Here is a 27,083-nt window from a genome sequence, read left to right on the forward strand (position 1 = left end):
GGTCATAGATCTTCCTGCCCTATGAAAATTTTTCTTGAGTATTTTTTTTTTACACCATGTGTTTATAATAACATTGGTACAGTAAATTTTCTACTAGATATTATAGAGAAATGCAATATGTTGGGTATACTGGTAAATATTTCTAATAAAGTTTCAGAGAAATAAAGTTTTATTGTCAAAGGATTATATTTAAATGGTTGTCAAGCTAGAGTAACCTTTTCCAGGGGCACCGGTGAAACTTCTAAACTAATTTTATTTCAAAAGATGAGAGAGAAAGCTGAATGCTAGAGTACCTTTTGCTAGTGAGTGGAACAATTGCTAGTTAGAAGAACAATTTAGAACTGTTGAAGAATGTTCAGTGCCAAACCTTGTGTTTCATGGGACATGTGGATTGGTTAGTGTTAATCAGAGAAAAATGATGTTCTATAAAAAAATTCTATGTTAAAGTCCAGTAGTTCAAGTCAAAACTGGAGCATATCTATTACTTCTGATTTTATTTAAAACCATGTGTAGACTCAGACAGAAAAAGCAAGTATGTGATATGCAAAGAAACGCCTTTCACCTAGCAGCCTAAAATATTTTAGAGTTGTCTTGCATTTTCTGTTTTCTTGGGAGTCCTCCAGAAGTGTGTGTCATGTTAAAGGTGACCAACTAATAATTACAAGTTGGCTTCAGAAGAGCAAACAAGAGTCAGTGGGCATCAAAACTCAGATTCATTCGTGTGCAGATTATTACAGTTCTTTCTTCTTCCTTAATTACAAAGAATAAAGTTTCAAATCACGACTAGGCATTTAGTATTGACTATATTCTTTCCAAATATGAAAATATGTCTCTGTTTTCTGAATATGTTTTTATAAAAATATTACTATATTATAGCCTCACTGCAACTCAGATTCACATGTGGACAGAAAAATTGATTGGTTCTTTGGAATGACTTTTATTTTTTTTCATCCTTTGAGCTCATGGCTGCACATGAAACATGGGCTGCATGACTTCTAGATATTCATGATAACGTCTATTCTTTAGTGATTAAAAGTTTTTTTTTTAATTAAATTTATTGGGGTAACATTAGTTAATAAAACTACATAGGTTTCAAGTGTACAATTCTGTAATACATCACCTATACATCACATTGTATGTTCACCACCCAGAGTCAGTTCTCCTTCCATCACCATATATTTAAACACTTTACCCTCTGTTACTCCCCCCGACCCCCCTTACCTCCTCTGGTCACCTCCTCTGGTAATCGCGAAATTGTTGTCTGTGTCTATGAGTTTTTGCTTGTTTGTTTGTCTTGTTCATTTGTTGCTTTCAGTTTTTTATCTCACGTATGAGTGAAATCATATGGCTCTCGACTTTTTCTGTCTGACTTATTTCACTTAGCATGATAATCTCAAGATCCATCCATGTTGTCGCAAATGTCAGTATTTCATCTTTTCTTATGGCCGAGTAGTATTCCATTGCATATGTGTACCATATCTTTATCAAATTATTTATCAAGGAGCACTAGAGTTGAGCATGTTTTCATATCTTGACCACTGTGAATAATGCCTCAATGAATATAGTGGCACGTATAGCTTTACTGGTCAATGTTTCAGTTTGGGGTACGTACCCAGAAGAGGGATTGCGGGGTCATATGGTACTTTTATTCTTAACTTTTGAGGAACCTCCACACTGTTTTCCACAGTGGCTGTACCAGTTTACATTCCCACCAACAGTGTATGAGGGTTCCTTTTCCTTCATAGTCTTTCCCACACTTTTTATTACTTGTCTTGTTGATGACAATAGCCATTCTAATTAGTGGGAGGTGGTATCTCATTGTGGTTTTGATTTGCATTTTTCTAATACTAGTGAAGTTGAGCATCTTTTCATAAATCTGTTGGCCATTTGTATGTTTTCTTGGGAGTAGTGTCTGTTCAGGTCCTCTGCCCATTTTTTTAATTCGATTGTTTGGGTTTTTTTGTTGTTGAGTTGTATGTGTTCTTTATGTGTTTTAGATATTAACTCTTTATCAAAGGTGTTGTTTGCAAATATTTTCTTCCATTCTTTTGCTGTGCAGAAGCTTTTTAGTTTGATATAATCCTATTCATTTATTTTTGCTTTTACTTCCCTTGCTTTTTGGGGTCAAATTTATAAAATCCCCTCTATGATCAAGGTCCATAACTTTATTTCCTGTTTTCTTCTATGCAATTTATTGTTTCAGGTCTTATGTTTAGGTCTTTGATCCATTTTGAGTTAATTTTGGTATATGATAATGGATAGCAGTCTAGTTTCATTCTTCTGCTTTCCAATGATTAAAAGTTTTTAATGATCATTTTATTTTCCTACTTTTTGTTCTTTAACAGATGTTTTCTTTTTATTCAAATGCCCCTCGTTTTAAATTATGTATTTTCAAGTTTCCTTGCATTAATCTTTAGCTTTTCAGTTAATATTTTCTAAGAAACTCCAAAAAAGCAAGATAGAAATATTGACATAATTTTAACTATAATTGTTTATCAGCTATCCAAAGACTTGAAGGCATTGTTTGCAAAATCTTTGAAAATTGCCTGTAAATCACCTATTTACACAGGTAAACTGTGATAAAGATATATTTGTATCAAAGGGAGCACTCTTAAATTTATTTTACAAACACAAATAAATGTTAGATAACCTACGATATGCAGGATAATGTGCTACAAAATTCTCGGTATATATTAGGTACCCTGTAAATAATAATATATGTAGTGAGAACTTACTATTTGCCAAGCACTTTATGTGTATTTTCTTATTTAGTTCCTCATAAAACTTTAGCAGAGGGGTATTATCATTATCCCTATTATACAGATGAGAAAACTGAGGCTCGAAGAAGTTACATAATTTGTGCAAGGTCATATAACTGATGAAAATAATGAATAAAATATTAATGCCAGTGACTACATATATAGTTTGCCTGTAATTTGCTTCTTGAGAACATGTCCATTGTGAAAGAAAAATTTAAATGCCAAGGTCTCTGGTTTTAGCAAAATCACGTTATTAACACCAAAAGGGAGACCCACACATTTCAGTTGCCTATAATGCGGGGACACATGATTGTGAAGTGAATGAAATGAGCAGGTGCCAGTTGTCCTGCTGGGCCACTTGATTCCATCACCATGTTGGCTCTTGCTGGTGCCATATAGTCACAATTGTTTTAATTAATGGGGGTGAGGCTTCAGTTCTTGTGACTGTTGGGACATCTAAACAGTGACAATGGCTCCAGCGTCTCCCGGTTACTTGGCACCCTTTCCTTGGCCCGATCCAGGGAGATTGGCCACAGAAATACTGGTGAAATTGGAATCACCTTCTGCCTCATTGTTTTCCCAGATGGAGCTGCCCGACAATCCCTTCTTCTTGCTTGACCTTCTTGACTGTGTTACCTTCCCATTTCACTGCCTTCCCTTCCATTTGTAGCAGAACAGAAAATTTCAGCCTGTTTCCACTTGAATGGAGAGGGTGTCTAGAGAGAGGGACAAAAACCAACAGCCAGTCCTTCTAAGATTTGCGTTGGGGGTTGAGGGTGTTAAGGCAGAGTTTTTCTGTTCTTGAAAATTCTGATGTTCTGAAACAAACAATAAGTTAGTCTTCTAATAAAAAAGTATATATCGAATTTGAAATAATCATGGTATTCACTAACACTTACATGTTTTCCCTTATGTAGTCTTAATATATTTTTAAACTTTGACAACCCTTAATTTATTGTATATACCATTACACGTTGTTAACTGGCTCACTTAAATGGGGGAGAGGAAGAACTTGCTATCTTGGAGAATGCTTTTTCCACTTCTGCATAACCCACATTTAACTTCGAAAACATTAATTGCATTGGAAGTGAGGCCAATGAAAAGCGTCAGATGGGCAGTCAAACCTACGTATAGGGATAAGCTGGTGGCGTTTGAGAGTACAGGGAACGCACAGTTACGCTGTGCATGGCATGTTCCTTCCCGTTAACACCTCTGAGGCAACTCTGACAACGCACAGCAGCTGGTTATACCTTCTTGCAATCTTGCTTCCCCCCACCCCAACTGACCCCATGTCGCAAGTCATAAAGTATTTCCCTGCCTATTTTCGCCAAAGTGTTTTAACTGGTAATTCCAATGGGGTTGGCCAATTTCAGTGCCTCTCAAATGTACTTCCTGAAACTTACAACAGCACCGTAGTCCTGTACTGATAGCTGAGGAAATAATGGAATTCTACATAGTGACCCAACAATCTGGTTCAGAAATACAACTATGGATAGCAAGAAAAATCCATCCTAATTTAATGTGTGGTGATATACACCTTTATATATGTAGCAGAGGTCTGTTGAAAACGTGCTGATACACACATGAATTTAAGTAACTTTGACAGTTACCCTAGCTAAACACTACCAATTTGCTAAAATTACGTTTTTGCAATTTTTATGTACTTAGAATTTAAACCTTGGAAGTTGGAGTCTAACCATCAGTGTTTACTAAAATGGAATTTAGAACCATTTCATCATGGTGTTTTTCTAGAACATTGTTTCTTACTGCTTTTTGCCACTAGAGGGAAGAAGCAGGTTAACAAAATGATATTTTTGGTGCTTCATTCAACTCTACCCAGAAACAATCACAAGACTGTGTTTAAAATAATGACAGTCTCAGCATTCTTTTATTTATGTATTTTGACTACAGTATTTCTTTTTCCTATGAATGCTAGATCTAAGAACTGTATTTTTACTTGGTATTTTTTAGAGATTAATTTTCTTTTTATTATTTTAAAGTACTGGAATTTTCAAAAGTAACCAAGAAAGAAAATCATTGCCAGCTGGAAAAAGAGAGGTAAGAATTGTAGGAAGGTATTGGTAACAGGTATGCCACAGAGTAATTCTTCTTGTGTGTTATTGTCTTAGGAAGCACACACCCACACAAACATCATCTCAATCATTTAATTATCCCTTTATACTGCAAATGCTTACTGAGCAATTGGCACATTGACGACATGAGACTAGGTGCTGAGAAAAACACAATGGATGACTTCGATACAGGGAGTTTATAAGAGCTTTACATTTAAAGAGAGAGCTAAGCAAGAGATAAGCCACATGCATTTATGCGTGCATTTAGGATCAGATAGAAATGGAGAAGTATCAGAAGTACAGATGCAATATTTTGGGCACACAGTGTCGGTGGGGAGAATGTGTCACTTACACCTGAGGAGACCAGGGATCTCTTCATGAAGAAACTGGAATTAAAATGTATCCTTGAAATGTGAGAAGCAGAGAATGACATTCCAGCAACAGAGGCAGACTGAGCAAAGGAACAGAGGCAGGAAATAACAGTTAAAAAAATGTTTAAAGATGAAAAGACAGTACATTTAAAAAGGCACTTTAAAAGTTTGCATAGTTAGGACATTGTAATTTGTATTTATAAAGCAGATGATGCAGGAAGTGTCCTCACAAGCTGAATACAGCACCATATTAGAGAACGGTGGACATTCTGGAAAAGTGAAGCTTCAGCTTGGAAACAGAATATCACTAAAGATAAAACAACCTGGAAATGGGAATTCTTGCATCCACCTCATGCCGGTGTTTTATCAAATGTAAGCTTTACTGTGCATGCGAGTCTATGAACTGATGGGAAGACTTCATAGACGAATAATAAATTCTGACTTCTAAAGGCAGTTCCTAGGACCTCTGTTCTCCTTCTCCATTCTCACCCATGTTAGAAAGGAGCCTAATGTGGTAAATGGTGTGTCATTTCACTCCAAAGACCCAATACTTAACCTTTAAGACAACACCTATTACCACCTACCTGGTAGTCTACTGATACGATGATCGAAGAATTCTATTTCAGCTGCTGAAGGCAATGAACTTGAACACTCACAATATGAGTGCTGTAAAATTATCCAGCTTTTAAATACAGTGACAGAGTTTGATTTTATGCCCTCAATGGAAATGTAGCTACAGGTTAGCTAAAGGTTACAAGGGAATATTTCTTTTTTATGGTTCTGAGTTCACTGCCTTGTAATTTCAGAGATCACCTCGTTCTACAGTGGGACAAGCTTTATAGCATTATAAGTTGCATAGCTCAGTGAGGATCTTGTAGCTTTCTTTTCAAATTCAGATGCTATGTTATTCCTATGATATTATTTGTAGCTAGGTCATCATTATTTTAATTGCTAAAACGTATGTAGGAGACTTTATATAATTTTAAGCCTTATTTTCCCATTTGTTCTATGTCTCACTTACAAGTAAGGTATAACTTAAAATTAAAAATTAATTTATATCTTAATGTGGGTAAAAATATGATGCATTAAGTCCTAATTAAATTATATATATGTGTGATAGTACATAGGATTACCAGAATACGTAGAATATATATATATATATATATACTTTTATATAATTTCAAATAAATACGTTTAGATTATAAACATCCTTACCTTTTTATTCTACAAAGAAATTTTGTTTCAATAGCTACATATATGCCACCTTTCCTTTATTCACAATAGTAATCCCAGTGATTTTAATATACATATAAAATAATATTCATTGTTACATCTCATTAGATAAAACTAATGATTTTATCTTGTTAATCCTTCATATATTTTATAAAATGTAAGCCGATCCCCCATAAGGAAAATGACATTAGTTTGATTTTATAACTTTTCTGCCCATCGATAATTAAAATCTTTAAAAAATATGAGTCAACAGTAGTTTTAGGTATGAAAAAATATAACTTCAAATGTATTTATCAGAAGGGTAAAAAATGGCTAAAGAACCCTACATAAATTATTGGCTGTCTTTTAGGGCTATGTCCTCATAGGCAAGGTAGAGAATAGAGGTATTAATTTGAAAAATGCTGGGCAAAAGTTTTTAAGCCCAGGTCATTGAAGAAATGGTATAGCAAAGGAGTTTTGAGCCTAGTTACCCAGACTGTGTATTTACATTGATCCCATGGACTCGACACAATTGCATACCTCTTTGTAGCTCTTTGCCCTTATAGATGCAGGTTGAAAAAATCTAGAAATAAAATTCTCTAAGTTGATATAACCTAGGACTAACGTTAGTGCAGCTTGGTCTCCTGTTATCACTTGAACATCATTGGTAATTTTCCTATAGAGACTTTTTAAAAAGAAGTGTAACAAGAAAACTTTATAGAGCTAAACAAAACTTGTCTGTTATGAGTGTTATGTACTCTTTTTTTTTTATTGACTTTTAGTTGTTTATTTCTTCCCGTTTAGAAACATTTTGTTTCGCCTTTCAGGAGTCATGGTATTTTCAGCCAAATAACGTCACCTCTCTGTTACTACAGGTGATATGATACAATATTTCTTTGTGGAAACATGACTAAAACAAAACAAAACTGATCAGGCCAAATTCTGTTCTATGTGCTGGCATTAAACAGGAATTGCACAAATTTAACAGAGTGTAGACTTGAAGCAGTTGAAAATTTGGTAAACATGACGCTGTTTTAGAAAGGGGTCAACCTCATATTTACCTCAGCAGTTGAGCATGTCATAACTTCAACTGTTGTGTGTGGTGCTATGGAGGGTTTTTTGTTTGTTTGTTTGTTTGCCATCTAAGTTTTTCTTTATATACAAAGTGAGTTTAATGGAATACATAGCTCACTTGAGGCGTTTCATACCAGAGGACATTTGAATACTAGAATGAAAAATTGTTGCTTCTTGTCCACACATATTAATGTTATTTTGTTTCCATAAATTTTCTTGTTGGCATTTGATATTTCTGAACTATAAAACAACTAAAATTTCCTGCAAAATTAAGATTATTTTGACATTTTGAATTTTTACGAAAGGTGATATTTTTACTAAAATTTGCAAGTTGCCAAAAGAATGCCTTTTGGCCATTTGGGGATATTAGAAAGATTCTATTTATAAATAAAGGGAGAAAAACCTCTCAACAGAATACATTTAAAAAAATTGTTTCAACTCCTTTTCTAAGCAGAAGTCTCAGACATAATTTGAGAATATTTAGGAGCCAAAGAACAATCACACTACTGAATAGATGGAGTTTTAGACTTTTTTGCAGATAAATTTCTTTTGCTTTTATGATGGGATAGTTTTCTAAATGGCTGTTTATACCTATAGCATTCAGTGCTTACAGTAATGTATTCTTGGCTCTAAATTTTACTTTCTTTCATTCAGTCAGAATCACTTTGGTTAATTTTTTTCTAAAATGAGAAATGAGTAATTGAGAAGGCATGAGTGTATCTAGCACTAGGAGATTCAAGAAGTTATTATGTTGTAAAGGAAATAAAGAGTTCCATTGTTATTGAATTGAGTTCAATTCTATTCTTTAAGATCCTTTTCTCACAGACATTTCACAAGAATCATCTGAAATAAAGACTATAACTTTGAAAATAAAAGCATACCAATGTAGTTAGGGGAAATTGGGATAGAAAAATAAATTTCGAATAAGACTTTACATTTCTTGGAGTGTATTTATTCTTCTATACATCCTTCAGAGTGATTCTCCGAAAGCACAAATCTCATCAGTAAATTCTCTGCTTAAACCCCTCCTGTGGTGCCACTTGGCTTCAGCATAAAGTCTAGTGTGAGCCGCAGGAGCTGTACCCCTTCCACCAGCATCACCTCTCTCACCACATCCCACAATCCTACCACGAACGTTACGATCTGCTTATATCTAATCTCCCATCTTCAGCTCTCACATGGCTCTCTGCTTTTGTTCATGCTATTTTCTCCATTTATAATACACTCCTTTCCTTTCCTGTTCCTATGTCTTTCCACTGTAGGTTCTGTGAAGTCTTTGCACTCTCCACTCTTCCATTTCCCACTGTCAGAACTAGAGGCTCCCTGCTCTGTACTCCCATACTTCTCTTCGAGCACTTTTCAGTTTTCTCATGGATTGTTCAGAGTTCTCTTTTCCAGGGAGTCACCTGAGAGCAAGGCGAATTTCTTGTTTTTGCCATCCAGCACAGAAAAGGTGGATGATGTTACACAAGAAATGACTTAAAAAATGAAAACAAAAATCCCTATGTATGTGTATGTTTGGGTGTATATAATGTTTTCATGAGAATCATGAATTGTTATTTTAAATCACTGCATTGTAGTGTGCTTTATTATATAGCATTATTGTGGCAAATAGAGAACTGATATAAATCTACAAAATACCCCTCCTTTTCTTTTTTCTTTTTTTTATCTTTGACCCCCTTAGTGCTTAATATTAAGTGAATGACACTTAATAAATAGTTAATGTATACCTAGGTAAGAACACCATTCTAATACATTTTGAGGATTTGGGGGAAATACATACAAGTCAGCGGGTAGCATGGGATATGAACAATACGTGCTGACTAATTGACGTCATTATTTTCAGTTCTCAAAAAGCTTGAAATTAAAGTAGGCAAAGTAAATATCCAAAATAAGCTATCCAAGATATTTATATTTAACATATATATTTTCCTTTTTTTGTGCAACTCAAATCCCAGCAGACATTGTCTGACTGTTCTAACCTATATTTATCTCCAGGTGCCCACACTTTTCTGTGTTATCCAATCAGGATCTAAATCCATGCTTCATTGAATTGTTCATTAGTTTGTTGATGTGCATTTTGTCTTTCTTTGTGATTATAAAGATTATATGTTCTTTTAGGGGAGGGATTACAACTTACATTTCTTTGAATTTTCTCTGCAAGACCTAGTGAGAAACTGCACACGTAGTATGTCCTCAAAATTATTTGTGGAATGAATAAGAGCAAATTCACATCATTAAACATTGTAAACGCTCTACAAATAAATGTGCCTGTGTATTAAGTCACAAAAACTGATTCCTCATTTGTGTACAAATTTTGCTATGGGTGACTATCATACAAAAATGTCTTACTGCAATTAATAGAATTCCTTAAAATGTAATGGGGCATTGATTGGCTTGAGGATATTAGTAAAAAATGTTGTTTCAGTTTAATTCGATCAAGACCAGGGGAGTAAGAAAACACATTGCTTTACGTATATGGTGGTATTTGCTCTTCTGCCTCATTTTGATAGTTGGAATATAGCCTTACCACAGCATGGGACAGTTTACCAGTGTTGCGCAGGCCTGTACTGTCAAATTTAAACCTGGGGGTCAAGGTTTACTGATGGAAGTGAATGCTCCTTTCTTTGGTGACCCTCCAGCACCACCATGGGAAGTAGGACAGCCTTGAAATGGACTCTGGGAGTACGAAGGTGAGAACTTTACTATTTTCAGTGCCAAAGCTGAGAGACATGAAGAGTACATGTTATGAGGTATGGCAATGTTCTCTTACAATATCAGTTAATCCTCTCTGTGTTCCCCAGTCCTCTCGTGCTACTCCTCCTGAGTATCTGAAAATTCAGTGATATAGAAAGCTCAGGTCAAAAATTGTGTGACCTGGAATTCAGATTCTGGAGTTAACAGTCTATATCTGATAGCAACTTCAGAAAATTATCTATGAAACAGTATTTATTAGCAATTCATATGAAAATGTTAGTCCAAGTAATAAATATGGATAATTGTTTTATTTCAGGTGTTGAGTGCTATTTGCAAAGCATGCATCATTGAAGTTAAATTGACAATCTTATCTAAGTTCTAGGAAGTATAATTTAAAACTGTACCCTTTTTCATTTTATAGTAAGTAGTATTATGCTACATATTTCTAAAAAAAATCAGCTACATATTTTGAGAAAGAATTTTTATCCAGATATTTTATGTTTCTGTAATTTATAGATTTCATTGACTAATTTAGGGAAAATAAGGTGACCTTTTTCATCGTATATTCGAACTCTGCCTGTGAGGGATCCAGTAGTCTAGCTACCTCAAACATACCTGTGTCTACAGCTGAGGCCTGTTGACTTCCAATCCAGAACCTTTCAATAAGTGCTGTTATCCCGTTTTAAAAAATCATTTCTTAAGCTATTAGAATTTAATGAGTAGAAATTCTTTCTGTGGAATCTCGCAGGAAATTATATTTACAACTTTGCTGCGGACATGAAAACCTGAATGTGTTCTTTCTTTACCCCAAACTTTTCACACCTAAATCTGAACTTGTCCTTGCATAAAATTACTTTTATTTCTGAATTTCCAGTTTTTGTTATTGAGATCCTGGCGTCATCATTGATCGCTTCATCCCCACCTCTCTCAACAGTTATCAAGTCCTGTTGCTTCTTCTTTGCTGATGTCCCTTGAACAGGTCCCTTCATTTCCATCTGCAGCATTACTTCCTGAGAACCATCCACACTATTATAATGTGTTTCAGATGATGTTCCCGCTGCCAGTATCTCCCTGATCCTGTTCACTCCACACACAGGTGGCCGGGCTGGTGGTCCTTAAAACACCACTTCATGTCGCCGCATTTTTTTCCAAGAAGTTTAGTAGCTCCATGTTGCCTGCAAGGTTAAGCCCCAAATTGTTGGACTGCCATTCAAAGCCTTTGATTGGCTGCTCCCCAAACTGTGTTCAATTACTGTCCTCCCAGAAACCTCTACATAGACTGCTTTGTGACATTTATGTATCACCATCTTGAATTTCTCTTCTATTTTTGACTTCTGTTTAAACACGTAGGTACTGTGTTGTTTCTCTTATGTTTAAAACTTGTTGAAGGCAGGTATAGGTATTTTCTGCCCCCCTGAGTGGATTTACTGTAAAGCTAATGAAGTTTATGCTTCAGGGCTCTGTATTTGCATGGTTCCTTCCAATGTCCTGTGTCTAATTTCGTTTTCATAATTTTGTGCTTCTTTTTTTTTCTCAGACAGGGTCCTCCCAAATTGTGCAAGTTCTGCCCCACAAACCCTGGCTCCCAACCCTGAATGGGAATGATAATTAAGAGTTAATATTCATTGAGTGTTTATGGATTTTTTTTTTACATAACAGTGATCCTAAAAACCACAATGGCAACTATAATTTATTAATGTTAGTTACTCTGTGCCAGACTATTCTAAGAGCTTTATGCATTAGTCCTATGGTGTAAATACCATTTTTGTCTCTATTTTACAGATTCAGAAACTAAGGCATAAGGCAATTAAGAAATTTGCTCAAAGTGACATAGTGGGATTGGTATAATTTGAATTCAGCTGCTGTTCTAAGCTATCTCCCACATTTAATACTTACTACTTGTAGACATTCTGTGGAATTAATGTTTCAAGGAAATAACTTTGGGAAACACCTGGATCAGATTATTTTATATGGACAACAGACAAACACTTTAGTCACAAGGTCCTGAGAATATTCTGTTGAATTTTCTAAAATAGTTTGCAGCAATGGTGACTATAAAACTTTATTTTATAAGGTGCTAGATTTCCCTTCTTCCGAACATGACTCCACAAATATTTACTTTCTTGACTCTTTCTGGATTAAAGTTTTCAACATGATAATTGTTTTTTCACTTGTAGTTGTTGAATCTTTTTTCTTTTTTTTGAACAGCGAGACTAAGCAATACCTCAAAATGGAAGTCTGCTTCTAAGTTCTTTTTTAATGCATACTAAAGCTGCTTGCTGTTTTAGGTTAGCGTTCCAAATAATTTTTAAAAATCTACAAACTATGCATGAGTCCCACCCATATTTGTTATTGCAGAGATCATCCAAAGTTAGAATCATTGAAATAAACAGACTATGCAAAATCACAGAGGTGATGGAAATTAGGATATTTATTTCCTTAACACTGAACCAATTCCTGATTTAAATTCATCATGACTGGTACCTTTTCATAAAACTGATCTCAAAACTACAGAGGGCTTCTAGTGTAGGTATGATACCCAATGTTTTTAAGGATATTTATGAGCTTAATTCAATTCTACTAAATAAGTTCTATACCCACAGTCACCCACCCACACACCTACTCCTTACGCTTTATGGACTTTGTCTTTGAGTCAACAAGCAAACCATGTTTAGAAGATAATTTCCTACTGAGTTGAATTTTGAACTCTAAAGCCTCTGTTTTGAACTTTAAAATTTAAAACAATCTATCCGTCTCTGTGCAGGGCATCCCTTGTTTCTACACAAATTCCGTACAAGTGTGTATTCAAGTATTCTTCTGGCCCTCATTGCAATGGACAGACAATATTGATCTCTGTACAGATGCTCAAACAAGAAGTATGCTTTGGAGGTGCATCGCATGGCTATAGTTCTAAAGAAAGAAAGAATCCCTTAGATAGGTTTTTGGAGAATTAAATACGATCTCACTACACTTAAAAAGCACTTACCATGTTCAGTCTGTGTGAGTCATGCCACCTTTTGCTAGTAGAAAATGCTCTCCTGGACCCTTCTTGTGAGAGCCAGTCATCTAAGGACGTTCTTTACCTCCTCCAATTGACCGCATCCACAGATATCACTGTCTTTTGGTAAAAGTTGTTCCGTCACGTGCTTACTCCTTCTGTCCTCTTCTCACAGGGCTTGCTCTATAATTGTCTTAGATGTAACAAATTAGCAAATTCAATTAAGTGTGGCTGAGTCACGGAACCTATAATTTTTTTTTAAAAGCACATATTTAGTGTATTTTTGTCCTTTGGTGATAAAGGAAATCATGTACATTGTAAAACACTTAGACAATAGTAAAAGACACACAGAAATAAAAATCATCTGTAATATTACTACCCAGGTAAACTCACTGCTCACCTTTGGACGTATAACCAGGCATCTCAGAGGTTGAATATGGCCAGCAGATTTTTTTTTCTTACTGTGTGTTTTTAAAATTTTGAATTTAAGTTTCTTCATATACTCAGTGTGGTTCTCTTAGTTACAGTGCATGCCTGGTCCTCTGCATATTTGAGCATGAGAATTACAGTGCAGCATTTTTTTTTTTAGCACATTATCATATCATCGTAGGAAATAAGAGAAACAATCAGCATTAGATTCTTTCAGTCTCCAGGTCCAAGTTCTCAGTCAGATTATTTGCCCTTAGAGAAAAAGTGGTAAGTGGCAGAGGGAAGCACCGTGCTGTTCTTGCTTGCCTTTGTCACTGTTAACACTGTTAAAATGCTGCATCGATTTGTATACGTACACCTGAACTTTTGTGCATCTATCAGCCAGGCCTGATCCTCATCTCTTTCATGGAAGCCAAGAGTGAGATGATAACATGAGCCAACCAATGAGGCATTTGAAAGCACTCTATTATTGTTGCCAAGTCATGCTGGAGAAACCAGGATCTGCTTATTGCAACATCAGTTGTTTAGGTAATAACAACAGCATCGATAATGACTAACACTAATGTAATGCTTGCATTGTGTCAGATACTATTCTAAGCATCTTTTCACATTGCAAATCCTTTAAGCACAGCATAATCCATTTTACAGGCGAGGGAACATATCTCGGTTGCATAACTTGACCAAGATCTCACAGCTAGTATGTGGCAGAATCCATACTTTGAATCCAATCAGTCTGGCTGCAAAGTCCATGCTGTCTAATCCCCATGCTATTCTGCTTCTGTTGCTAACTTAACAATAATTATATAAACTTGAGTTGCTAAGATAATTTCTTCAAAATGAATCCCTTATTTTCTTCACTCTTATTAATTATGAGGAAATTCACATCTGAAAGAGGAGACTACTTTCAGAGAGTAAAACCCAAATATTTTGCAGTATTAATCATATAAATACATAAACAGTTAGCAAAAACCAGTGTTCATAGTTGAAAATGTTGAATAATTATGACTTGAAATATTTTATCTCTTAAACTGATGTTGTAGCTCTAGATATTTTCTAACTAAGTAAAATGGAAAGTCTCCTGTATTCATCAGAATTCTCTTAATTATAAGTGAAAAAAGTTACTGTTCAAGGAAATTTGAGCAGAAAGAGAATTGTTGGCTCAGGTACTAAGATGAGAGGTGGACTAGCTGGCCTGCCTGAGTTTGCCTTAATCCAAAGATTAGAGATGTTGACAGGTATTTATCTCATGCTCTTTTCTCACACCTCCATGTTCTACTCCCCTCCCCACACCAGTTATCTCCACATGTCTTCCACATCTCTGTGTCTGTCTGCTTTTATTCCTCCTGTACAGAGGGCCTTCCTTTATGAGGTGTGACTCAGGCAGTTGAAAATTGGCACCAATCCTAGTTTAGCCACCCTGGAGGAAACAGAGATTTCCTCTTCCCACTTCAGTCTGTAAGGAGGCCATGATACCGTGACTGGCGGCCCTGCCAGAATCACATAGTTGGAAAGGTGGGAGTAGTTCTCCAGAGGCAGTCAGGGTCTGAGCAAAAGGGAGAAGGAAACTCTAGCAGAGAAAAATGACTGGTGTCCATTGGATCCTCACATCTCCAGTGCACTCATGTGTAATTTGTAAATGTAAATCTTTGTGGGTTATTCAAGTTCTTCATGTTTTCTTTCTTTTATTCCATCTGGAACCCTGCCTTGTGGCATATTTTCTGGTGTACTGAATGGAAAACAAATGTTCATAAGCTATTTTGTCATACACCAGCAATGACTACAATAAGTTGTCGGGAGATAAGATTAAAGTTATTAGCATTTTAATTTCTCCTGTTAAAAACATTAGTCTTGGATAATCCCAACGTTAATAAGAAAATCAAGTTTATCATTTTGGGTTGTTCAAGTTCTTATGTGGTAAGACTTTTTTGAGTGTCTAACAGATATGCTTAATTAACTCACCACATTTATTGCCAATTTGAAGATTTTATTATTTAGAGCATGTATATAAAATTGTATGCATTTTACTGTCAGTAGTTATTGCCTATATAACTGGTCTTGTCTTTCTAATGCAGCATCTTGGAAGGAGCTAGGTTATCTTGATATGTTAGAAGTCCTCAATTCATCTTACTAGAGCATTTTCCATTTCGTTTGTAATTTTTGAAATAAGTGTTTGTAAGAGAAATACAAAGAGTGTGTGTAGAGAAAATGAAATAATTTTTACGTAAAAATATGTCTTGATTACAGATTCATTTATTAAAGCACCTTTTTTTTGGAGTGCTTACTATCTTCCAGGCACTGTTTTAGGCACAGGAGATTCAGTTTAAAAAAAATAAAAGAAAGGAATAAAAAAAGAAGCAAAAAGTCCTTTCCTGAGGGAACATTTATTCAATGAATTATAGTACATTAATTATAATGTGAATTGTAATCTGGCTTGTATTATTTGCATTACTTTGTAGACATGACATGACTGACTTATAAATAACATTTATTGAGAAATTACTATATGCCAGGCTATGATAAGCACATTACACATATTATTCCATCTTTACCTGGGAAGGAAATATTATTACAATTTATTATTATTATACCTATTTTACAGGTGAGGAAACTGAGGTATATGAAACTGAGATATATTAAATGGCTGAGCAGGCATTCAAATACAGATTTATCTGATCTAGAAGCCTGCACTCTTAGTCACAGCACTGTGTTGCTTCCCAGAGCATTGGCAGGTACACAGTAGGGACTCAATAAATGATGATCATGGAATAAATGTATTTCTGAGCCCCACTTAAAACAGTGGCATTGTGTTAGATACTAGAGAAGTGCAAAGATGAGCATGAGGTAGTCCTTTACCTTATTTGCTTTAATTAAACTTATTAATAAATCAGAGGGAGTCATTAACTAAGATGTTTGTAAAATGACGCAATCTAGGGAAGATATAAATATAAGTATGGCAAAAGTCAAGAGATGTCATGTTATAAATTAGGATATTAAATTACTCTGTGATTGTAACATGAATCAATCAAGCACCCTGAAACTGCTATTATAAATGATGAATGAAAGGAGTTTTCAATTCCAATCAAATTAATCTCAAAACCGTGAGACATATTTTTTTTTTTTATTTCTATACTCTGTATCTAGAACTTGCCCTCTAGATTTTCAAACATTTGTTTAAAAGATGTGGTTATTTTTGTTTTTTAAAAAGGATAGAGACATGTGAAACTTGGTATTGTATAAAAATGATAGTTAAAGCAAATATTTTTCTAGTTACTCAGAATATATTTCCCAGTAATTTATTCCTTGCTTATAAATTACATAGTTCTAAAAGTTGCCATTTCTTTACTTCTTCCTCTTAGCTTCATTCTCTCTGGCCCTTTTTTTCTGCCTCCCCTTTTCTCTCCCTCCTCCAGATTTTCCTTTTTCTGGCTGGCATATAATATTGGGGCTGGAGAAATTTTAAGGGCTATCTATTCCATACTTTTATTTAGTTCAGAAATCTCTCCTTCCATCCTATTGGTAGAGTACATTATCCAGCCTTTATTTGAAAAGAAGACCGTGTTGGAAACACCATATCTTCTAAATAATGCCATTGTGAGAAAGTAATATTCTATATTTAATTGAAACTCATTTTTATATAATTGCTAGATGATTTCCCTGTTTTTGCCTCTTAGATGGACAAAAACAAGTTTTATTTCTCATCTATGTGATGAATTTAGCTAAAACCTAATCACAGGGCCACATCTAGCTGCAAGGGAGGCTGGGAAATGTCACTTCTAGCCAGGCAGTTGTAGGCCAGCTAACCCCAATGGCATTTATTAATAAAAGGTAGCAAAGGAGCATAGATACTGATGGGCAATCAGCAGCAACTCTGCTTGTAGACAACAGGAAAACAAGTGAAACATAAACATCTTCTGTGTTCTTGTAATGTGATACTCAGTCAGATGTGGACACAAGAGAAGACATAGGAGAGACTCAGGAAACAAAGTTTGTTACACCCATAGGTCCTAGAAACAGGAGGCCTGGCATGCCATGAAGGGCTACATGGGAAAGCATTAGCATGGGTCAGGAGGTAGAAAGGGCAAGAATGAGGGAAGTGCCTAAGCCATCATCTTTATTGGAATTTCTGAGAGAAAGGCAAGGCAGGGCAGGGCAGGGCAGGGCAGGGCAAACAGTTTAGGATTAGCTAGTTTGAACAATTTTGAAAGTCTTTAAGTTCTAAGGGTGGTCCCTAGTTGCCTGGTACCTGGCCCTGGAATGATTAAGGAAAAGGAATAGCGTCTCCTGGGTTATATGGTCAGATAGAGGAGAAGTGGCTCTGATCTTGTTAGTTCTGGGCTGGGCTCTTTGCCATTTCTGAGAATGGGCTAAGCCAGGGAGGAGCAGTTTTTCCCCAAACAGAAAGAGGTTTTTAAGATGTCAAAACATTGTAATACACAGAAAATAAATAATATAAATAATACACATTACTATAAGAAAGTAAAATTTTTAGGTCAGTGCTATTTAAAAAAAATTTTTGTAATAATTTTTTAAATTACTACTACTTTTATATTTTTAAATAATTAAAAAATTTTCAGTTACAGTTGATATACAATATTGTATTAGTTTCACATATATAACATAGTGATTAGACATTTACATAACTTACAAAGTGATCACTGCAATAAGTCTAGTGCACATCTGACAGCATACATAGCTATTACAACATTATCGACTGTATTCCCTATGCTATACTTTACATCCCTGTGACTGTTTTTATAACTGGCAATTTGCACATCTTAATCCCTCCCTCTTTTTCACCCATGCCCCTAATCTCTCTCCCATCTGGCAACCAGCAAAGTATTCTCTGTATCTATGAGTTTGCTTCTGTTTTGTTTATTCATTTATTTTGTTTTTTTAGATTCCACATATAAGTGAAATCACATGGTATTTGTCTTTCTCCGACTTATTTCACTTGGCATAATACACTCTAGGTCTATCCATGTCATTGCAGATGGCAAGATTTCATTCTTTTTTATGGCTAAGTATTATTCCAAATATAATATAATATAATATAATATAATATAATATAATATAATATAATATAATATAATATATTTAACAATATTATATATTTATTTATACATATATAATCATATATATATCATATACATATGATATATATATTCATATATACATACATTCATATGTATATATATATATGTGTGTGTGTGTGTGTGTGTGTGTGTGTGTGTGTGTATATATATATATATATATATATATATATATATATATATTACCTCTTTATCCAATTGTCTATGGGTGGACATTTAGGTTACTTCCCTATTTTGTCTATTGTAAATAATGCTGCAATGAACAGAGGGATGCATATGTCTTTTTGAATCAGTGTTTTGGGTTTCTTCAGATAAATACCCAGAAGTGGAATTGCTGGGTCCTTCTTTGTCTTGTTATAGCCTTTGTTTTAAAGTGTTTGTCTGATATAAGTATTGCTACCCTAGTTGTTTTTCATTTCCATTTGTATGAAATATCTTTTGCCAGTCCTTAACTTTCAGGCAGTGTGTGTATTTCAATCTGAAGTGGGTCTCTTGTAGGCAGCATATGTATGGGTCTTGTTTTCTTATCCATTATATCTTTTGATTGCAACATTTACTCCATTTACATTTGATGTGTTTATTGATACATATGTAGTTGTTGCCATTTTATTATTCATATTTTGATCTTTTTTTTCTTCTTCTTCTTAAGGAAGTCCCTTTAACATTTCTTGTAATATTGGTTTGGTGGTGCTGAACTCCTTTAGCTTTTTCTTGTCTGGAAAGCTTTTTATCTGTCCTTTGATTCTAAATGATAGCCTTGCTGGCTACAGTACTCTTGTTTGTATATCCTTACTTTTCATCACTTTGAATATTTCATGCCAATCCCTTCTGGCCTGCAAAATTTCTGTTGAGAAATCAGGTGACAGTCTTATGGGAGTTCCCTTTAGCTAACTAACTGCTTTTCTCTTGCTGCTTTTAAGATTCTCTCTTTGTCTTTAACCTTTGGCATTTTAATTATTAGGCGTCTTGGTGTGGTCCTCTTTGGGTTCATCTTGTTTGGGACTCCTGCACTTCCTGGGCATATATGTCTATTTTCTTAGCCAGGTTAGGGAAGTTTTCTGTCATTATTTTTTCAAATAGGTTTTCAATTCCTTGCTGTCTCTCTTCTTCTGGTATCCCTATGATATGAATGGTGGTACACTCGATATTGTCCCCTTTAGACTCCCCTTATTTTTTTGAATTCTTTTTTCTTTTTGCTGTTCTAATTGGGTGTTTTCTGCTACCTCGTCTTCCAAATTGCTGATTTGATCCTCTGCTTCGTCTTTAATTCCCTTTAATGCATTCTTCATTTCAATTACTGTATTCTTCATTTCAGACTGGTTCTTTTTTATGTTTCTTATTTCCATTTTTATGTTTCCTATCTTTTTGTTGAAGTTCTCACTGAGTTCTTCTTCTTTTTCCCTAAGTTCATTGATCATCCTTAAAAGTGTTTGGAACTCTGCATCTGGTAGATTGCTTGTCTCTATTTTGTTTAGCTCTTTTTCTGGAGTTTTGTTCTGATCTTTCATTTGGGACATGTTTCTTTGTTACCTCATTTTGGCTGCCTCCCTGTATTTGTTTTTATGTATTAAGTAGAACTGCTATGTCTCCCAGTACTGGTAGAATGGCCTTATACAGTAGGTATAAGAGACGGGACACCTATTAAGAGAAGTAGGTGTCCCGTGGGGCCCAGACATGCAGTCTCCCTGGTCACCTGAGCCAGGGGCTCCAGGTGTGTCCCTTGTGTGGGGTGTGTCTGTCCTCTTATTATTGGTGTTTAGCCTTGGTTGCTGTTGGCACATCAGTAGGAGGGATTGACTCTAGGGCTGATAGACTGTGAGGAATGGCTCTTACTACAGCAGAGGAGCTGTTGTGCAGGGGCTGACCCCATGGAGAAAAATTTGCTTTAGCAGGGCTCTGGTATCTTCTAAGTGTTCTCTTTGAGTGTATCATTTGTGGAGGTACTTTGGTGAGGTCTAAAGCTGATCTTTTGGTGTGTTGGTTCTGGTGCAGGTCAAGGTCAACTGCTGCCTGTCCACAAATCAGGGCCACCTGGTATGAGATACAAAGTGGTCTGCCAGTTGCCACTCGTGCTGGGCTTGGAGGCTGCTGGGAGAGGCTAAGCTGTGAATGGAGACCAGCTGTTATTAGTGCCACCTTGGGGCTGCTTAGCAAGATATATGGGGCACTCTGAGGCCAGATGCTGCTTGTTTGGTGTTTGTGAACTTTTGAGAGATTTTAGGAAAGACTGTAGCATGAGCCAAGACAGGCCATTTGTATGGAAAAGCCACTGGAAGTGGCTTGGGTGGGCCCACAACTTGGATGGGGCAGAGTCTCAGGGAATCACCAGGGCAAGGAAACTGGTGTTAGCTAGTTTGATGGACACTCAGATGTGGCACCCAACTGTGACTTCATGCTGGATGAGGGGAAAACTCAAGGAAGGAACAATGGCTCTATCAGTACTACTCTTTGTGAGAAAACTGTCTCTCCAGCCCTAGCCCTGAAGCTAGACAATTCAGTTCTTCTCCGTATGTCTCTGGTGCTTTTTGAGCTGCTGTCCCAGTATTGGAGCTCAGAGCAAGTCAGTCTGTCAGCGAGTAAGTCCATGTGTGAGCCCTTGTGGGAACAGAGCCAGGAGTGCAGTTTCCAGGCTCTTGGCCTCATGTGGAAAGGTGCTGGCTCAGGTAGTAGATAGCCGTCAGCTGAGGCTAGTTGGACGTCAGCTGTAACCATTGAGCCATTGGCCACTAATATAACTGCCGCAGCTATGGAGGGAAGTCGAGGAGAGTGGCGGAGAGTGGAGAAGAGTCGAGGGAAGTCAGAGAGTCGAGGGAAGTCAGAGAGTCGGTCGGTTGGCAGCAAAGCGGACAGCAGGTCGCACGTCGTGTGAATCCAGCCTCCAGTGAGACTATAGCGGTATGACTCTCCTACCTATGGCTCCGTGGGTATTCCTTTTTGGCCTCACCCTATCCTGCATTCTTATGTGGGGAGCGGGACCAGAGACCCCACCTGACACCTGGCATGACACTTTAATAGCAGGTTTTTTTTAATTGAAGAAATTTATATCATCTACACAAATGGAAAAAGACAAACTATGTAAATGCAGGTACTCTGTGTCCCACTAGCACTCCTTCATAGCTTTAATCAGTTAAGTAGCCTGTAGTTTTCTGAGAATGAACTACTAGAAAATCATGAATACCATTAGATAAAAATTAAAATTGGCTGACATTTTAATTGGAAAACACCTGAACTTTGGTCAGATTTCAACTCTATTGTCGTGCAGGGGACCCTGTGTCGTTCGGGGCGTCAGGCGGGGTCTCTGGTCCCGCTCCCCACATAGGAACGCAGGACATGGTGAGGCCAAACAGGAACACCCACGGAGCCATAGGTAGGGGAGTCACACCACTATACTCTCGCTGGCGGCTGGGTTGGAGACACAGGAACCAGGAGCAACACAATTCTCAACCCTCACTGTGCCGCTTGCAGACTCAGCCACCATCTTCTTGCTAGCTCCCCCCTTTTTTTGCTAGCCTAGCCACGGCAGTTATATTAGTGCCCAATGGCTCACTGGTTACAGCTGACGGCCAACTAGCCACAGCTGATGGCCATTTGATCACAGTCGACAGCCATTTACTACCTGAGCCAGCACCTTTCTATGTGAGGCTGAGAGCCTGGAAACTGCTTTTTGGGGCTCTGTCCCCACACTATCATTATAATTTTCTTTTTCTCGCTTAGCCACTGACTGCTCCTCCTACTGGTCTCCAATGGGTTGTATTTGCCGTGAGTAGAACAAATTTTTACTCAGTCGAATCAACCTTTCTTTCACAATGACTATATTTTCAAACGCAGGTTTAAATGTTTTAGAAATTTGAATATTTATATACTTGGTGTTTAACATTTGTTTGTTCTCCAAAGTTATGGGAAAAGGAAGCAAAATAAGAGTTAAAGGTCTTGCATACAGCTGATGTGCATGAGGCTTTTTTTTTTTTTTTTTTAATGGTTTGGCTGGTTTATTCATGGGGCATAGTAATGTTTGTTGTTTTACTGCTCTTCTGGGAATAGAGTTTCTACTCAGCAACCTAAAAGGGGTAGCAGAGAATAGTGTGTACTTAGTTGGAAAATCTTATATAAACTGAGGACAATATCAACAATGAAGAAGCAGAAACCTTTTAAAAATGTGAAATATTTCAAAACAACTGAAAAGTATAGAAAATAATGGTATCTACGGCCTAGATTTAAAATTCATCATGTAGATGTGACAGACATTAAAACAATAAGTCATTATCGACATACCCAGTGTCCATCTCTTATCCCTTTCCCTTCCTTCCCTCCTTCCTTCTTCCCACCTTTTCCAGTTTTTTCAACTTTTACTATTCTAAAATATATCTGTATCATTCCCATAGTATCGTTTTTACTTTTTCAACATGTATGTATTCACAAAACCTGATATATTTTGCATATTTTAAAAGTTTATGAATTAATATGTTCTTTTAGATAAATTTGGAAGAGCCATTAACTAAGATGTTTTTGTAAATGACAGAATATAAGGCCAATATACATAAATATGTCAAAAGTCACGTATTTTGCAAAGTCATATATTTTACAATTGTTCACTCAATTGCTGCATTTTATTCTAATACACAAAATTGGTATGTTCCTCAATTGATGGACAATCAGGTTGTTTCCACAGATTTTTTTTAAAAGCAATTTTATTAAAATTATTTTAAAAATGCACATGGTCTAAAAGTCAGTTGAAGGGGTTATGCTGAAATATAGTATTCCTTGTTGTATTATTCCTTACTTCAGTCCTGTTACTACCACCACTGCTTTGAAGAGTTTTAGCTGTTTTTTCTGGTTTTATATTTAAAGGGCTATCTCTCTGTTTTGATGGTTCTTTTTAATCATTAAGAGAAGAAGGCACAGTGGTATGACATATTTCTTTTTCCTAACAAAAATGCAGTAAGACATAAACTTTGAGTTGTAGTCTCTTTAAGACTATCTCACTCAAAGAGTGTGTGCTAATAAAGCCAAGATTAGAGGTTTGATTTATAGGTTGGCCAGTTATCCTTTGTGTGTTCCATGACTATAGATTACAATCCTAAATTTTGTCAACTTTTCCCACGTATATTCTATTGGTTCCAGACTTTTGAGAAAATAGGGAAGCAAGGAGAAAACTATAAGCATATTGTAAAATTGCTGACAGTATTAGAAATATAGGATTTAGTATCCAAAATAATGATCTGACTACAGAAAATACAATAAACTATTGAGTTCTTTTCCAACTCTAGAAACAAAAGTCTCAGCAAGGGACCACCCATACGAACAGATGGTCTCATCACTGGAATTTACAAAGGATTGCATACTCGTTTGAAAGGCTTGTTTTACTTTGTTTTGTTATGTTAGTTTTGGTGGAAAGGGGAAAAACAAATAAGTGACTCAAAGTCTATTGGCTATTTTGTTTATGAAAAAGTTATGGGAGACTTTTTGAATTGGAAGACATTATTGATCTTCAACCGTAAAAAATTTCCAAGATTATTATTTCAAAGAAGTAGTGAGTAGAAAAATTAAAAAGTCTAAGTGTTGGCAATAGAAAAGCAAAGAAAGTAGGGAAGATGAAAATGTTTTTGTTTTGTTTTTTTCCCAATGGTGAAAGAATAATTTTTAACTGTCGTCTGTATCCCTCTGGGTTATGCAAGATACAGCCCTATTTTTAAAATTTATTTTATTGTGGTGAGAACAAAATGCATTAGATACACCCTCCTACATTTTTAAGTGCACAATACATTATGTTTGACTATAAGTACAAATGTTGTACAGAGGATCTCTAAAACTTATTAATCTTGCTAAACTGAAACTTTATGCCTGATAGATTAGTAACTCCCCATTTCCCATTCCCCCAGCTCCTGGCAACCACCATTCCACTATTTGTTTCCATGAAGTAGACTATTTTAGATGCCTCATTTAAATTGAATCACACAGTATTCGTCTTTCTGGGACTTGCTTATTATTTTACTTAGCATAATGTCCTCAAGGTTAATTCATGTTGTTGCACGTTGCAGAGTTTTCTTCTTTTTAAAAGTCTCAATAGTGTTCCATTGTATGTATATATCACATTTTCATTATCCATCCATGGAGGATAATTATATTAAGAGAAATAGCAAGACATACTAAAGAGTGAGTTATCTATCAAATCGTCCACATTTGCACTGTCCAATAGGAATTTCTGTGATGATGGAAAATGTTCCTTATATTCTCTGTCTAAAATGGTAGCCACTAACCACAGGTGGCTTTTGAACACTTGGAATGTGGCTATTGCAACTGAGAAAGTTAATTTTAACCTTTATTTAATTTTAATTACTTCAAATTTAAATTAAATTGCCAGATGTGGCTAATTGTTACGATAGTGGACAGTGAAATTCTAGGAAATTATCACATAGAGGAATGGCATCCTCTTTTTTCTTTAAAATATAATTGTTCTTTTCCATCTTTACTGTGTTTGAGAAGATATAAATATAACTAGTATTCCAATTATGAGGGTGGAAAGGAGAGAAAAGTTATAAAAGGAATGTGGCAAAGAACAAATATAGGCATTGTTTCAGAGCTATGTAATATAAAACATACTGCTGGCTTAATACCATTACATTACATATATACGTGTGCATATATATATATATATATATATATATATATATAATATAAAGATATAGTTCTAACAATACAATGAAATAGTGTGTATAAACAGTTATATTATAGATATATAATATATTGTTATGTTTGATAAGAAAGAATGTATGTACTAAAGTCAACTCTAGAAGATGTGGGTATCATAATATTAATAAAAATTAAGAAATAATTTCAAATTGTGGTGTTCTTATGCACAGTTATACTATCTATCAACCAAAAGGAATTCAGAATAATTAGGATAGAGAACAGAACAGAGAGAATAACACAGGGGAAGACCATTAAAACCACTCATGGGTCTCTTGATAAAAGTATGAAGAGAGGATAGAAGAAGGAATAAAACAATTCTTGAATTCTATCCTTTTGGATATTTTGTGTTCGGATTAGGGAAACTATACACTTGCAGCTACTTTTTCTTATGTGTTTATTTCTCACTCTTGTATTTTGTTTTTTATGTGTTGACATTATCTTGGTCAACAGATTTAATGCAATCTTCTCATTCTTCTTGATTTCTATGTAGCATTCCTTTTTTTCTTGAGAGTCTTTTCAGGATTCTCCTAGTTCTCTGATTAGGCGTTTTTGATCTTATGCTTTTCTCTTCTGGTTCTCCAAGTATATCTCCCCTTTGTTTTTGCTGTCAGCTCTCTGGTCTATACATTCTCCATGGTGGCCATAATTTCCTCTCCCATGTCTTCAGCCTTCACTTCTATTCAGATTCCCCCCACACCGATACATCTGAGCCCGAGTTGTCTCCAGACCATTCATTAGTCCTGCATTCCCAGTAATACGTTCTGGATATTATCTGCATCTGGGTGTCCTGCCAGCAACTCAAACTTAACATTTCTGAAACAAACTTACTAATTCCAAGGTTTGGGTTGGGCCTTCCTTATGTCTAAATAGCACCACTGTGCTCTAAATCGGGCAGACAACAACCGTCTGCCAGGTTTGATTGTTCCATCTCTCTTGCCTCTCATATACAATCAGTTTCTCTGCCTTGTAACTTTTTGGAGTTTTGCTGTGAAGCAGTCTATGAAGCAGTGTGAATGACCACTGCCTGGTTTTACCATAGTTAGCCAATATTAATAGTAATTAGAAGGTCTGTTAGAACCGCAGGTGTTTCCTGATAGTCACATGAGCGGATGAGTATTGGAAATAAAGCCTGGCTGGACTGGTAAAGTAGGAAGTGCTGGAAGATGGAACGAGGAATGGAGTGTGGGCCCCATAATAGAGCATTCACATTATCTCCAACCTCTTGACACTGCCGTGCTCGAGACATGTTTCCCAGAGTAGATGCTCCTCTGTATAGCTTTGTTAGAATTCTGTGGATAGAAATGTAAACATCTCTCAATCTCTTAACAGACTTCTTCCCACGTGTTATTTAGATATGAATCATATAGGCCAAGAGAAAAACCATAAATATCGCAGATATATTTTGTTTAATTTGCTTTTCCCCGCTGCTATAAAGCACTTGAAAAATACAATAGAAGTGAAGTGATTTGAAGTGCAAACTGGGCCTTGTGAGTGGCCCAGAATAATGGGTAATGTGTAGTGTGCTGTTGTGTTTTGTCACTGCCCTGCCTTTTATAACTCGAGGCTGCACATTGTCAGCTGCTTTCTAAAATCATGCTTCCTAGCATCTCAAGGTTAAGTTCTGGTCATTTGTTTTGTGAACTTCCCCCTCTCTTCCAATGGATTGATGACAATATGGTAAGGCCCATTTA

Source organism: Rhinolophus ferrumequinum, chromosome 18 (assembly GCF_004115265.2).
Source record: "Rhinolophus ferrumequinum isolate MPI-CBG mRhiFer1 chromosome 18, mRhiFer1_v1.p, whole genome shotgun sequence".
NCBI classification, from domain to species: Eukaryota; Metazoa; Chordata; class Mammalia; order Chiroptera; family Rhinolophidae; genus Rhinolophus; species Rhinolophus ferrumequinum.